We start from the raw sequence: 14,404 nt of genomic DNA, 5'->3' as shown, positions 1-14,404 counted from the left end.
TAACGCTTTATGTTGAAACTGTTTTTGTACAGTAGAAATTGTTACTGCTGTGGTAAATCGTTTAATCAGGTCTCGTGGTGTAATGGTAAGCACCTTGGACTAGGAATCCGTGAGAACTTGATCGGTTAAATCTGAAAGCGCAACTTGTTTTTTTGGCTTATCTTGAAACATATAAACACTTCTTTTTTAGATAAATTTAAAAAAAATTCTAGACGATTAATGAATTTGGCTTCTCTAAACCTGAATTTATAACCATTCTCAACACCAGACTGTGTTATTTTTTCATACAAATCAGTAATTTTTACTGGAGTTTTTCCGATAGAAACCCTGCAGTAGTTAAGAATCAAATTTCGAAAATGAATCAACCTTTAGCTTTTTGTCTACTTTGCGGCTTCTCATATTTTCATTATGCTTTGATTTTACAGATGTGTTCAACTAATTCTTTTTTGCATCAGGTAATGTCGTTTTTCAGACTCCTGAGTACTTAAAATTACAAAAATTGTTTATAACGATGAGTTTTATATCATCACAAAAGTGAAAATTTGTGCTAAATTCTAAATTTTTAAAAAGAATTCCGGACTTCTTGCTTCCAAAATTGACGCTTTATGTTAAACGCGTACCTCTGTTAAACGCGACTCCTGAGTACCTAAAACTACAAAAATTGTTTTTGACGTTGAACTTTATAGTATCACAAAAGTGAAAATCTGTGCCAAATTCTAAATTTAAAAAAGTCCGGACATTTTGCTTCCAAAATTGACGCTTTATATTTAACGCTTTACGATGAAACTGTTTTTGTACAGTAGAAATTGTAACTGCTGTGGTAAATCGTTTAGTCAGGTCTCGTGGTGTAATGGTTAGCACCTTGGACTTTGAATCCAAAGATCCGAGTTCAAGTATCGGTGAGACCTTGAGCGGTTAAATCTGAAAGCGCAACTTGTTTTTGGTGGCTAATCTTGAAACATATAAATTCCTCTTTTTTAGATAAATTTAAAAAAATTCTTGACGATTAATGAATTTGACTTCTCTAAACTTGAACTAATAATCATCCTCAGAACCAGACTGTGTTTTTTTTGCATACAAATCAGTAAATTTTACTGTGAGTTTATCCGATAGAAGCCCTGCAGTACTTAAGAATCAAATTTCAAAAATGAATCAGCCCTTAGCTTTTTGGCTACTTTGCGGCTTCTCATATTTTCATTATGCTTTGATTTTACAGATGTGTTCAACTAATTGTTTTTTGCATCAGGTAATGTCGTTTTTCAGACTCCTGAGTATTTAAAACTACAAAAATTGTTTATAACGTTGAGTTTTTTAGTATCACAAAAGTGAAAATCTGTGCCAAATTCTAAATTTTTAAAAAAGAAATCCGGACATTTTGGTTTCAAAATTGACGCTTTATGTTTAACCATTTACGATGAAACTGTTTTTGTCAGTAGGATTTGTTACTGCTATGTTAAGCGATTGTTATAGGTGTAATGGTGAAATGGTTAGCACCTTGGACTTTGAATCTAGAGATCCGAGTTCAAATCTCGGTGAGACCTCAATCGGTTAATTCAGAAATCTCATACTGTTTTTGGTGGCTAATCTTAAAACATTTCAATACCTATTTTTTTAAATATAAATTAAGTTTCTCTTAGACGACTAGGGATTTGACTTCCCTAAAACTGAATTTATAACATCCTCAGCATCAGACTGTGTTAATTTTTATATAAAATTAGTAAGTTTTACTATGAGTTTATCCGATAGAAGACCTGAAGTAGTTAAGAATCAACTGTCGACGATGAAACAGCCCTTAGGTTATTGGCTAATTGCGGCTTCTCATATTTCATTATGCCTTGACTTTACAGATTTAATAAAAAAAAAGTTTTGTTTCAGGTAATGTCATTTTTTAGAATCCTGAGTACCTAAAACTACAAAAAGTGTTTTTAACGTTGAGTTTTATAGTATCACAAAAGTGAAAAGCTGTGCCAAATTCTAAATTAAAAAAAAACCCGGTTATTTTGCTTCCAAAATTGACGCTTTATATTTAATGCTTTACGATGAAACTGTTTTTGTGAAGTAGAAATTGTTACTGCTGTGGTAAATTGTTTAGTCACGTCTCGTGGTGTAATGGTTAGCACCTTGGATTTTGAATCCAAAGATCCGAGTTCAAGTCTCGGTGAGACCTTGATTGGTTATATCTGAAAGAGCAACTTGTTTTTGGTGGCTAATCTTGAAACATATAAATTCTTCGTTTTTAGATAAATTAAAAAAAAAATTCTAGACGATTAATGAATTTGACTTCTCTAAACTTGAACTTATAACCATCCTCAGCACCAGACTGTGTTATTTTTTCATACAAATCAGTAATTTTTACTGAGAGTTTTTCCGATAGAAGCCCTGCAGTAGTTAAGAATCAAATTTCGAAAATGAATCAACACTTAGCTTTTTGGCTACTTTGCGGGTTCTCATATTTTCATTATGCTTTGATTTTACAGACGTGTTCAGCTGATTCTTCTGATAAATCTGAAAGCGCAACTTGTTTTTGGTGGCTAATCTTGAAACATATAAATTCCTCTTTCTTAGATAAATTTTAAAAAAATTCTAGACGATTAATGAATTGGACATCTCTAAACTTGAACTTATAACCATCCTCAGAACCAGACTGTGTTATTTTTTTCACACAAATCAGTAAATTTCACTGTGATTTAATCCGATAGAAGCCCTGCAGTAGTTAAGAATCAAATTTCGAAAATGAATCAGCCCTTAGCTTTTTGGCTACTTTGCGGCTTCTCATATTTTCATTATGCTTTGATTTTACAGATGTGTTCAACTAATTCTTTTTTGCATCAGGTAATGTCGTTTGTCAGACTCCTGAGTATTTAAAACTACAAAAATTGTTAATAACGATGAGTTTTATAGTATCACAAAAGTGAAAATCTGTGCCAAATTCTAAATTTTCAAAAAAGAATTCCGGACATTTTGCTTCTAAATTTGACGCTTTATGTTTAACGCTTTACGATGAAACTGTTTTTGTACAGTAGGATTTGTTACTGCTGTTTTTAGCGATTGTTATAGGTTTCATGGTGTAATGGTTAGCACCTTGAACTTTGAATCCAAAGATCCGAGTTCAATCGGTTAAATCAGAAATCTCAACTTATTTTTGGTGGCTAATCTTAAAACCTTTGAATTCTTCTTTTTTAAATTAAATTTTTTTTAGACGACTAATGACTTTGAATTCCCTAAAACTGATTTTATAATCTTCCTCAGCACCAGTCTGTGTTAATGTTTAGATATAAATCAGGTAGTTTTTTTAGTTTGAATTTTTCCGATAGTAAGCCCTGCTGTAGGTAAGAAACATCTTTCGACGATGAAACAGCCCTTAGGTTATTGGCTAATTGCGGCTTCTCATATTTCATTATGCCTTGTCTTTACAGATGTAATCAAAAAAAAGTTTTGCTTCAGGTAATGTCATTTTTTAGAATCCTGAGTACCTAAAACTACAAAAAGTGTTTTTGACGTTGAGTTTTATAGTATCACAAAAGTGAAAATCTGTGCCAAATTCTAAATTAAAAAAAAAATTCCGCACATTTTGATTCCAAAATTGACGCTTTATATTTAACGCTTTATGTTGAAACTGTTTTTGTACAGTAGAAATTGTTACTGCTGTGGTAAATCGTTTAATCAGGTCTCGTGGTGTAATGGTAAGCACCTTGGACTAGGAATCCGTGAGAACTTGAGCGGTTAAATCTGAAAGCGCAACTTGTTTTTTTGGCTTATCTTGAAACATATAAACACTTCTTTTTTAGATAAATTTAAAAAAATTCTAGACGATTAATGAATTTGGCTTCTCTAAACCTGAATTTATAACCATTCTCAACACCAGACTGTGTTATTTTTTCATACAAATCAGTAATTTTTACTGGAGTTTTTCCGATAGAAACCCTGCAGTAGTTAAGAATCAAATTTCGAAAATGAATCAACCTTTAGCTTTTTGTCTACTTTGCGGCTTCTCATATTTTCATTATGCTTTGATTTTACAGATGTGTTCAACTAATTCTTTTTTGCATCAGGTAATGTCGTTTTTCAGACTCCTGAGTACCTAAAACTACAAAAATTGTTTTTGACGTTGAACTTTATAGTATCACAAAAGTGAGAATCTGTGCCAAATTCTAAATTTAAAAAAGTCCGGACATTTTGCTTCCAAAATTGACGCTTTATATTTAACGCTTTACGATGAAACTGTTTTTGTACAGTAGAAATTGTTACTGCTGTGGTAAATCGTTTAGTCAGGTCTCGTGGTGTAATGGTTAGTACCTTGGACTTTGAATCCAAAGATCCGAGTTCAAGTCTTGATCGGTTAAATCTGAAAGCGCAACTTGTTTTTAGTGGCTAATCTTGAAACATACAAATTCCTCTTTTTAGATAAATTTAAAAAAATTCTTGACGATTAATGAATTTGACTTCTCTAAACTTGAACTTATAACCATCCTCAGAACCAGACTGTGTTATTTTTTCATACAACTCAGTAAATTTTACTGTGAGTTTATCCGATAGAAGCCCTGCAGTAGTTAAGAATCAAATTTCGAAAATGAATCAGCCCTTAGCTTTTTGGCTACTTTGCGGCTTCTCATATTTTCATTATGCTTTGATTTTACAGATGTGTTCAACTAATTCTTTTTTGCATCAGGTAATGTCGTTTTTCAGACTCCTGAGTTTTTAAAACTACAAAAATTGTTTATAACGATGAGTTTTATAGTATCACAAAAGTGAAAATCTGTGCCAAATTCTAATTTTTTTAAAAAGAATTCCTGACATTTTGCTTTCAAAATTGACGCTTTATGTTTAACCCTTTACGATGAAACTGTTTTTGTACAGTAGGATTTGTTACTGCTGTGTTAAGCGATTGTTATAGGTTTCATGGTGTAATGGATAGAACCTTGGACTTTGAACCCAAAGATCCGAGTTCAAATATCGGTGAGACCTCAATTGGTTAAATCAGAAATCTCACACTGTTTTTGGTGGCTAATCTTAAAACATTTCAATACTACTTTTTCATATAAATTAAGTTTCTTTTAGACGACTAGGGATTTGACTTCCCTAAAACTGAATTTATAACATCCTCAGCAGCAGACTGTGTTAATTTTTACATAAAATCAGTTAGTTTTACTATGAGTTTATCCGATAAAAGACCTGCAGTAGTTAAGAATCAACTGTCGACGATGAAGCAGCCCTTAGATTATTGGCTAATTGCGGCTTCTCATTTTTTCATCGGCTTCTCAATTTTTCATTATGCTTTGATTTTACAGATGTGTTCAACTAATTTTTTTTTGCTTCAGGTAATGTCATTTTTTAGAATCTTGAGTACCTAAAACTACAAAAATGTTTTTGACGATGAGTTTTATAGTATCACAAAAGTGAAAATCTGTGCTAAATTCTAAACTAAAAAAAAAGAATTCCGGACATTTTGCTTCCAATCCAAAATTGAAGCTTTATTTTTAACGCTTTACGATGAAACTGTTTTTCTACAGTAGGAATTGTTACTGCTGTGTCAAGCGTTTGTTACAGGTTTCATGGTGTAAAGGTCAGCACCTTGGACTTTGAATCCAAAGATCCGAGTTGAAATCTCGATGAGACCTTAATCGTTTACATCTCGAATCGCAACTGATTTTTGGTGGCTAATCTTAAAACCTTTGAATTCTTCTTTTTTAAATTAAAATTTTTTTAGACGACTAATGAGTTTGAATTCCCTAAAACTGATTTTATAATCTTCCTCAGCACCAGTCTGTGTTAATGTTTAGTTATAAATCAGGTAGTTTTTTTAGTTTGAGTTTTTCCGATAGTAAGCCCTGCTGTAGGTAAGAAACATCTTTCGACGATGAAACAGCCCTTAGGTTATTGGCTAATTGCGGCTTCTCATATTTCATTATGCCTTGACTTTACAGATGTGTTCAACTAATTCTTTTTTGCATCAGGTAATGTCGTTTTTCAGACTCCTGAGTATTTAAAACTACAAAAATTGTTTATAACGATGAGTTTTATAGTATCACAAAAGTGAAAATCTGTAAATTCTAATTTTTTTAAAAAGAATTCCTGACATTTTGCTTTCAAAATTGACGCTTTATGTTTAACCCTTTACGATGAAACTGTTTTTGTACTGTAGGATTTGTTACTGCTGTAATAAGCGATTGTTATAGGTTTCATGGTGTAATGGATAGAACCTTGGACTTTGAACCCAAAGATCTGAGTTCAAATCTCGGTGAGACCTCAATTGGTTAAATCAGAAATCTCACACTGTTTTTGGTGGCTAATCTTAAAACATTTCAATACTACTTTTTCATATAAATTAAGTTTCTTTTAGACGACTAGGGATTTGACTTCCCTAAAACTGAATTTATAACATCCTCAGCAGCAGACTGTGTTAATTTTTACATAAAATCAGTTAGTTTTACTATGAGTTTATCCAATAAAAGACCTGCAGTAGTTAAGAATCAACTGTCGACGATGAAGCAGCCCTTAGATTATTGGCTAATTGCGGCTTCTCATTTTTTCATCGGCTTCTCAATTTTTCATTATGCTTTGATTTTACAGATGTGTTCAACTAATTTTTTTTTGCTTCAGGTAATGTCATTTTTTAGAATCTTGAGTACCTAAAACTACAAAAATGTTTTTGACGATGAGTTTTATAGTATCACAAAAGTGAAAATCTGTGCTAAATTCTAAACTAAAAAAAAAGAATTCCGGACATTTTGCTTCCAATCCAAAATTGAAGCTTTATTTTTAACGCTTTACGATGAAACTGTTTTTCTACAGTAGGAATTGTTACTGCTGTGTCAAGCGTTTGTTACATGTTTCTTGGTGTAAAGGTTAGCACCTTGGACTTTGAATCCAAAGATCCGAGTTGAAATCTCGATGAGACCTTAATCGTTTACATCTCGAATCGCAACTGATTTTTGGTGGCTAATCTTAAAACCTTTGAATTCTTCTTTTTTAAATTAAAATTTTTTTAGACGACTAATGAGTTTGAATTCCCTAAAACTGATTTTATAATCTTCCTCAGCACCAGTCTGTGTTAATGTTTAGATATAAATCAGGTAGTTTTTTTAGTTTGAGTTTTTCCGATAGTAAGCCCTGCTGTAGGTAAGAAACATCTTTCGACGATGAAACAGCCCTTAGGTTATTGGCTAATTGCGGCTTCTCATATTTCATTATGCCTTGACTTTACAGATGTAATCAAAAAAAAAGTTTTGCTTCAGGTAATGTCATTTTTTAGAATCCTGAGTACCTAAAACTACAAAAAGTGTTTTTGACGTTGAGTTTTATAGTATCACAAAAGTGAAAATCTGTGCCAAATTCTAAATTAATAAAAAAAAGTCCGCACATTTTGCTTCCAAAATTGACGCTTTATATTTAACGCTTTATGTTGAAACTGTTTTTGTACAGTAGAAATTGTTACTGCTGTGGTAAATCGTTTAATCAGGTCTCGTGGTGTAATGGTAAGCACCTTGGACTATGAATCCGTGAGAACTTGATCGGTTAAATCTGAAAGCGCAACTTGTTTTTTTGGCTTATCTTGAAACATATAAACACTTCTTTTTTAGATAAATTTTAAAAAAATTCTAGACGATTAATGAATTTGGCTTCTCTAAACCTGAATTTATAACCATTCTCAGCACCAGACTGTGTTATTTTTTGCATACAAATCAGTAATTTTTACTGGAGTTTTTCCGATAGAAACCCTGCAGTAGTTCAGAATCAAATTTCGAAAATGAATCAACCTTTAGCTTTTTGTCTACTTTGCGGCTTCTCATATTTTCATTATGCTTTGATTTTACAGATGTGTTCAACTAATTCTTTTTTGCATCAGGTAATGTCGTTTTTCAGACTCCTGAGTACCTAAAACTACAAAAATTGTTTTTGACGTTGAACTTTATAGTATCACAAAAGTGAAAATCTGTGCCAAATTTTAAATTTAAAAAAATCCGGACATTTTGCTTCCAAAATTGACGCTTTATATTTAACGCTTTACGATGAAACTGTTTTTGTACAGTAGAAATTGTAACTGCTGTGGTAAATCGTTTAGTCAAGTCTCGTGGTGTAATGGTTAGCACCTTGGACTTTGAATCCAAAGATCCGAGTTCAAGTCTCGGTGAGACCTTGAGCGGTTAATTCTGAAAGCGCAACTTGTTTTTGGTGGCTAATCTTGAAACATATAAATTCCTCTTTTTTAGATAAATTTAAAAAAATTCTTGACGATTAATGAATTTGACTTCTCTAAACTTGAACTAATAATCATCCTCAGAACCAGACTGTGTTTTTTTTGCATACAAATCAGTGAATTTTACTGTGAGTTTATCCGATAGAAGCCCTGCAGTACTTAAGAATCAAATTTCAAAAATGAATCAGCCCTTAGCTTTTTGGCTACTTTGCGGCTTCTCATATTTTCATTATGCTTTGATTTTACAGATGTGTTCAACTAATTCTTTTTTGCATCAGGTAATGTCGTTTTACAGACTCCTGAGTATTTAAAACTACAAAAATTGTTTATAACGATGAGTTTTTTAGTATCACAAAAGTGAAAATCTGTGCCAAATTCTAAATTTTTAAAAAAGAAATCCGGACATTTTGGTTTCAAAATTGACGCTTTATGTTTAACCATTTACGATGAAACTGTTTTTGTACAGTAGGATTTGTTACTGCTATGTTAAGCGATTGTAATAGGTTTAATGGTGAAATGGTTAGCACCTTGGACTTTGAATCTAAAGATCCGAGTTCAAATCTCGGTGAGACCTCAATCGGTTAATTCAGAAATCTCACACTGTTTTTGGTGGCTAATCTTAAAACATTTCAATACTACTTTTTTTTATATAAATTAAGTTTCTCTTAGACGACTAGGGATTTGACTTCCCTAAAACTGAATTTATAACATCCTCAGCAGCAGACTGTGTTAATTTTTATATAAAATTAGTAAGTTTTACTATGAGTTTATCCGATAGAAGACCTGAAGTAGTTAAGAATCAACTGTCGACGATGAAACAGCCCCTAGGTTATTGGCTAATTGCGGCTTCTCATGTTTCAGTATGCCTTGACTTTACAGATTTAATAAAAAAAAAGTTTTGCTTCAGGTAATGTCATTTTTTAGAATCCTGAGTACCTAAAACTACAAAAATTCTTTTTGACGTTGAGTTTTATAGTATCACAAAAGTGAAAATCTGTGCCAAATTCTAAATTAAAAAAAAATCCGGACATTTTGCTTCCAAAATTGACGCTTTATATTTAATGCTTTACGATGAAACTGTTTTTGTAAAGTAGAAATTGTTACTGCTGTGGTAAATTGGTTAGTCACGTCTCGTGGTGTAATGGTTAGCACCTTGGACTTTGAATCCACAGATCCGAGTTCAAGTCACGGTGAGACCTTGATCGGTTAAATCTGAAAGCGCAACTTGTTTTTGGTGGCTAATCTTGAAACATATAAATTCCTCTTTCTTAGATAAATTTTAAAAAAATTCTAGACGATTAATGAATTGGACTTCTCTAAACTTGAACTTATAACCATCCTCAGAACCAGGCTGTGTTATTTTTTTCACGCAAATCAGTAAATTTCACTGTGATTTAATCCGATAGAAGCCCTGCAGTAGTTAAGAATCAAATTTCGAAAATGAATCAGCCCTTAGCTTTTTGGCTACTTTGCGGCTTCTCATATTTTCATTATGCTTTGATTTTACAGATGTGTTCAACTAATTCTTTTTTGCATCAGGTAATGTCGTTTTTCAGACGCCTGAGTACCTAAAACTACAAAAATTGTTTTTGACGTTGAACTTTATAGTATCACAAAAGAGAAAATCTGTGCCAAATTCTAAATTAAAAAAAATCCGGACATTTTGCTTCCAAAATTGACGCTTTATATTTAACGCTTTACGATGAAACTGTTTTTGTACAGTTGAAATTGTTACTGCTGTGGTAAATCGTTTAGTCAGGTCTCGTGGTGTAATGGTTAGTACCTTGGACTTTGAATCCAAAGATCCGAGTTCAAGTCTCGAAGAGACCTTGATCGGTTAAATCTGAAAGCGCAACTTGTTTTTAGTGGCTAATCTTGAAACATATAAATTCCTCTTTTTAGATAAATTTAAAAAAATTCTTGATGATTGATGAATTTGACTTCTCTAAACTTGAACTTATAACCATCCTCAGAACCAGACTGTGTTATTTTTTCATACAACTCAGTAAATTTTACTGTGAGTTTATCCGATAGAAGCCCTGCAGTAGTTAAGAATCAAATTTCGAAAATGAATCAGCCCTTAGCTTTTTGGCTACTTTGCGGCTTCTCATATTTTCATTATGCTTTGATTTTACAGATGTGTTCAACTAATTCTTTTTTGCATCAGGTAATGTCGGTTTTCAGACTCCTGAGTTTTTAAAACTACAAAAATTGTTTATAACGATGAGTTTTATAGTATCACAAAAGTGAAAATCTGTGCCAAATTCTAATTTTTTTTAAAAAGAATTCCTGACATTTTGCTTTCAAAATTGACGCTTTATGTTTAACTCTTTACGATGAAACTGTTTTTGTACAGTAGGATTTGTTACTGCTGTGTTAAGCGATTGTTATAGGTTTCATGGTGTAATGGATAGAACCTTGGACTTTGAATCCAAAGATCCGAGTTCAAACCTCAGTGAGACCTTAATCGGTTAAATCAGAAATCTCAAACTGTTTTTGGTGGCTAATCTTAAAACATTTCAATACTACTTTTTTATATAAATTAAGTTTCTTTTAGACGACTAGGGATTTGACTTCCCTAAAACTGAATTTATAACATCCTCAGCAGCAGACTGTGTTAATTTTTACATAAAATCAGTTAGTTTTACTATGAGTTTATCCGATAAAAGACCTGCAGTAGTTAAGAATCAACTGTCGACGATGAAGCAGCCCTTAGATTATTGGCTAATTGCGGCTTCTCATTTTTTCATCGGCTTCTCAAATTTTCATTATGCTTTGATTTTACAGATGCGTTCAACTAATTTTTTTTTTGCTTCAGGTAATGTCATTTTTTAGAATCTTGAGTACCTAAAACTACAAAAGTGTTTTTGACGATGAGTTTTACAGTATCACAAAAGTGAAAATCTGTGCTAAATTCTAAATTTAAAAAAAAGAATTCCGGTTATTTTGCTTCCAAAATTGACGCTTTATATTTAACGCTTTACGATGAAACTGTTTTTGTACAGTAGGTTTTGTTATACTGTGTTAAGTGATCGTTATAGGTTTCATGGTGTAATGGTTAGCACCTTGGACTTTGAATCCAAAGATCCGAGTATAAATCTCGGTGAGACCTTAATCCGTTAAATCAGAAATCTCAAACTATTTTTGGTGGCAAATCTTAAAACATTTCAATACTACTTTTTTATATAAATTAAGTTTCTTTTAGACGACTAGGGATTTGACTTCCCTAAAACTGAATTTATAACATCCTCAGCAGAAGACTGTGTTAATTTTTACATAAAATCAGTAAATTTTACTATGAGTTTATCCGATAGAAGACCTGCAGTAGTTAAGAATCAACTGTCGACGATGAAACAGCCCTCAGGTTATTGGCTAATTGCGGCTTCTCATATTTTCATCGGCTTCTCAAATTTTCAATATGCCTTGATTTTACAGATGTGTTCAACTAATTTTTTTTTTGCTTCAGGTAATGTCATTTTTTAGAATCCTGAACACCTTAATTTACAAAAAGTGTTTTTGACGATGAGTTTTATAGTATCACAAAAGTGATAATCTGTGCCAAATTCTAAATTAAAAAAAAAGAATTCCGGACTTTTTGCTTCCAAAATTGACGCTTTATATTTAACGCTTTACGATGAAACTGTTTTTGTACAGTAGGTTTTGTTACTACTGTGTTAAGCAATTGTGATAGGTTTCATGGTGTAATGGTTAGCACCTTGGACTTTGAATCCAAAGATCCGAGTTCAAACCTCAGTGAGACCTTAATCGGTTAAATCAGAAATCTCAAACTGTTTTTGGTGGCTAATCTTAAAACATTTCAATACTACTTTTTTATATAAATTAAGTTTCTTTTAGACGACTAGGGATTTGACTTCCCTAAAACTGAATTTATAACATCCTCAGCAGAAGACTGTGTTAATTTTTACATAAAATCAGTAAATTTTACTATGAGTTTATCCGATAGAAGACCTGCAGTAGTTAAGAATCAACTGTCGACGATGAAACAGCCCTTAGGTTTTTGGCTAATTGCGGCTTCTCATATTTTCATCGGCTTCTCAAATTTTCATTATGCCTTGATTTTACAGATGAGTTCAACTAATTTTGTTTGCTTCCGGTAATGTCATTTTTTAGAATCCTGAACACCTAAAACTACAAAAAGTGTTTTTGACGATGAGTTTTATAGTATCACAAAAGTGAAAATCTGTGCCAAATTCTAAATTTAAAAAAAAGAATTCCGGACTTTTTGCTTCCAAAATTGACGCTTTATATTTAACGCTGTACGATGAAACTGTTTTTGTACAGTAGAAATTGTTACTGCTGTGGTAAATCGTTTAAACAGGTCTCGTGGTGTAATGGTTAGCACCTTGGACTATGAATCCTTGAAACCTTGATCGGTTAAATCTGAAAGCGCAACTTGTTTTTTTGGCTTATCTTGAAACATAAACACTTCTTTTATAGATAAATTTTAAAAAAATTCTAGACGATTAATGAATTTGGCTTCTCTAAAAGTGAATTTATAACCATTTTCAGCACCAGACTGTGTTATTTTTTCATACAAATCAGAAACTTTTACTGAGAGATTTTCCGATAGAAGCCCTGCAGTAGTTAAGAATCAAATTTCGAAAATGAATCAATCCTTAGCTTTTTGGCTACTTAGCGGCTTCTCATATTTTCATTATGCTTTGATTTTACAGATGTGTTCAACTAATTTTTTTTTGCATCAGGTAATGTCATTTTTCAGACTCCTGAGTACTTAAAACTACAAAAATTGTTTATAACGATGAGTTTTATGGTATCACGAAAGTGAAATTCTGTGCCAAATTCTAAATTTTTAAAAAAGAATTCAGGACAGTTTGCTTCCAAAATTGACGCTTTATGTTTAACGCTTTACGATGAAACTGTTTTTGTAAAGTAGGAATTGTTACTGCTATGTCAAGCATTTGTTTCAGGTTTCATGGTGTAAAGGTTAGCACCTTGGTCTTTGAATCCAAATATCCGAGTTCAAATTTCGGTGAGACCTTAATCGGCTAAATCTGGAATCGCAACAGATTTTTGGTGGCTAGTCTTAAAACGTTTGAATTCTTCTTTTTTTCTAATTAAAAATTTTTTAGACGACTAATGAGTTTGAATTCCCTAAAACTCATTTTACAACCATCCTCAGCACCAGTCTGTGTTATTGTTTAGATATAAATCAGGTAGTTTTTTAGTATGAGTTTTTCCGATAGTAAGCCCTGCAGTAGTTAAGAATCAACTGTCGACGATGAAACAGCCCTTAGGTTATTGGCTAATTGCGGCTTCTCATATCTTCACCGGCTTCTCAAATTTTCATTATGCCTTGATGTTACAGATGTCGTCAACTAATTTTTTTATGCTTCAAGTAATGTCATTTTTTAGAATCCTGAGTACCTAAAACTACAAAAATTGTTTTTAACGATGAGTTTTATAGTATCACAAAAGTGACAATCTGTGCCAAATTCTAAATTTTTTTACAAAGATTTCCGGGCATTTTGCTTTCAAAATTGACGCTTTATATTTAACGCTTTACGATGAAACTGTTTTTGTAAAGTAGGATTTGTTACTGCTGTGTTAAGCAATTGTTATAGGTTCAATGGTGTAATTGTTAGCACCTTGGACTCTGAGTCCCAAGATCCGAGTTCAAATCTCGGAGAGAACTTATTCAGTTAAATCAGAAATCTCAAAATGTTTTTTGGTGGCTAATCTTAAAACATTTCAATACTTCTTTTTTTATATAAATTAAATTTTTTTAGACGACTAGGGATTTGACTTCCCTAAAACTGAATTTATAACATCCTCAGCAGCAGACTGTGTTAATTTTTACATAAAATCACTAAGTTTTACTATGAGTTTATCCGATAGAAGACCTGCTGTAGTTAAGAATCAACTGTCGACGATGAAACAGCCCTTAGATTATTGGCTAATTGCGGCTTCTCATATGCATTGATTCATTATGCCTTGATTTTACAGATGTGTTCAACTAATTTTTTTTTTGCTTCAGGTAATGTCATTTTTTAGAATCTTGAGTACCTAAAACTACAAAAGTGTTTTTGACGATGAGTTTTATAGTATCACAAAAGTGAAAATCTGTGCTAAATTCTAAATTAAAAAAAAAGAATTCCGGACATTTTGCTTCCAAAATTGACGCTTTATATTTAACACTTTACGATGAAACTGTTTTTGTACAGTAGA

At 32.2% G+C, this 14,404-nt stretch overlaps 1 protein-coding gene and 5 non-coding genes across 6 annotated transcripts in view; all 6 read left to right on the top strand.

The window, feature by feature from the left end:
* The window catches only part of LOC134853716 (vinculin-like), a 325,677-nt gene that overhangs the window by 270,706 nt on the left and 40,567 nt on the right, over positions 1-14,404 (top strand). The window lies entirely within an intron of this gene.
* Positions 837-908, top strand: Trnaq-uug (transfer RNA glutamine (anticodon UUG)). Its single transcript has one exon. It is a non-coding gene; the product is annotated as a tRNA-Gln (tRNA).
* Trnaq-uug (transfer RNA glutamine (anticodon UUG)) lies at positions 2,096-2,167 on the top strand. The gene has a single exon. It is a non-coding gene; the product is annotated as a tRNA-Gln (tRNA).
* Positions 8,066-8,137, top strand: Trnaq-uug (transfer RNA glutamine (anticodon UUG)). Its single transcript has one exon. It is a non-coding gene; the product is annotated as a tRNA-Gln (tRNA).
* Trnaq-uug (transfer RNA glutamine (anticodon UUG)) lies at positions 11,238-11,309 on the top strand. The gene has a single exon. It is a non-coding gene; the product is annotated as a tRNA-Gln (tRNA).
* Positions 11,888-11,959, top strand: Trnaq-uug (transfer RNA glutamine (anticodon UUG)). The gene has a single exon. It is a non-coding gene; the product is annotated as a tRNA-Gln (tRNA).

The sequence above is a fragment of the Symsagittifera roscoffensis genome, chromosome 8 (assembly GCF_963678635.1).
Source record: "Symsagittifera roscoffensis chromosome 8, txSymRosc1.1, whole genome shotgun sequence".
Classification (NCBI taxonomy): domain Eukaryota; kingdom Metazoa; phylum Xenacoelomorpha; order Acoela; family Convolutidae; genus Symsagittifera; species Symsagittifera roscoffensis.
The sequence above is the reverse complement of the archived record's forward strand: the minus strand, read 5'-3'. Positions and strand labels throughout refer to the sequence as shown.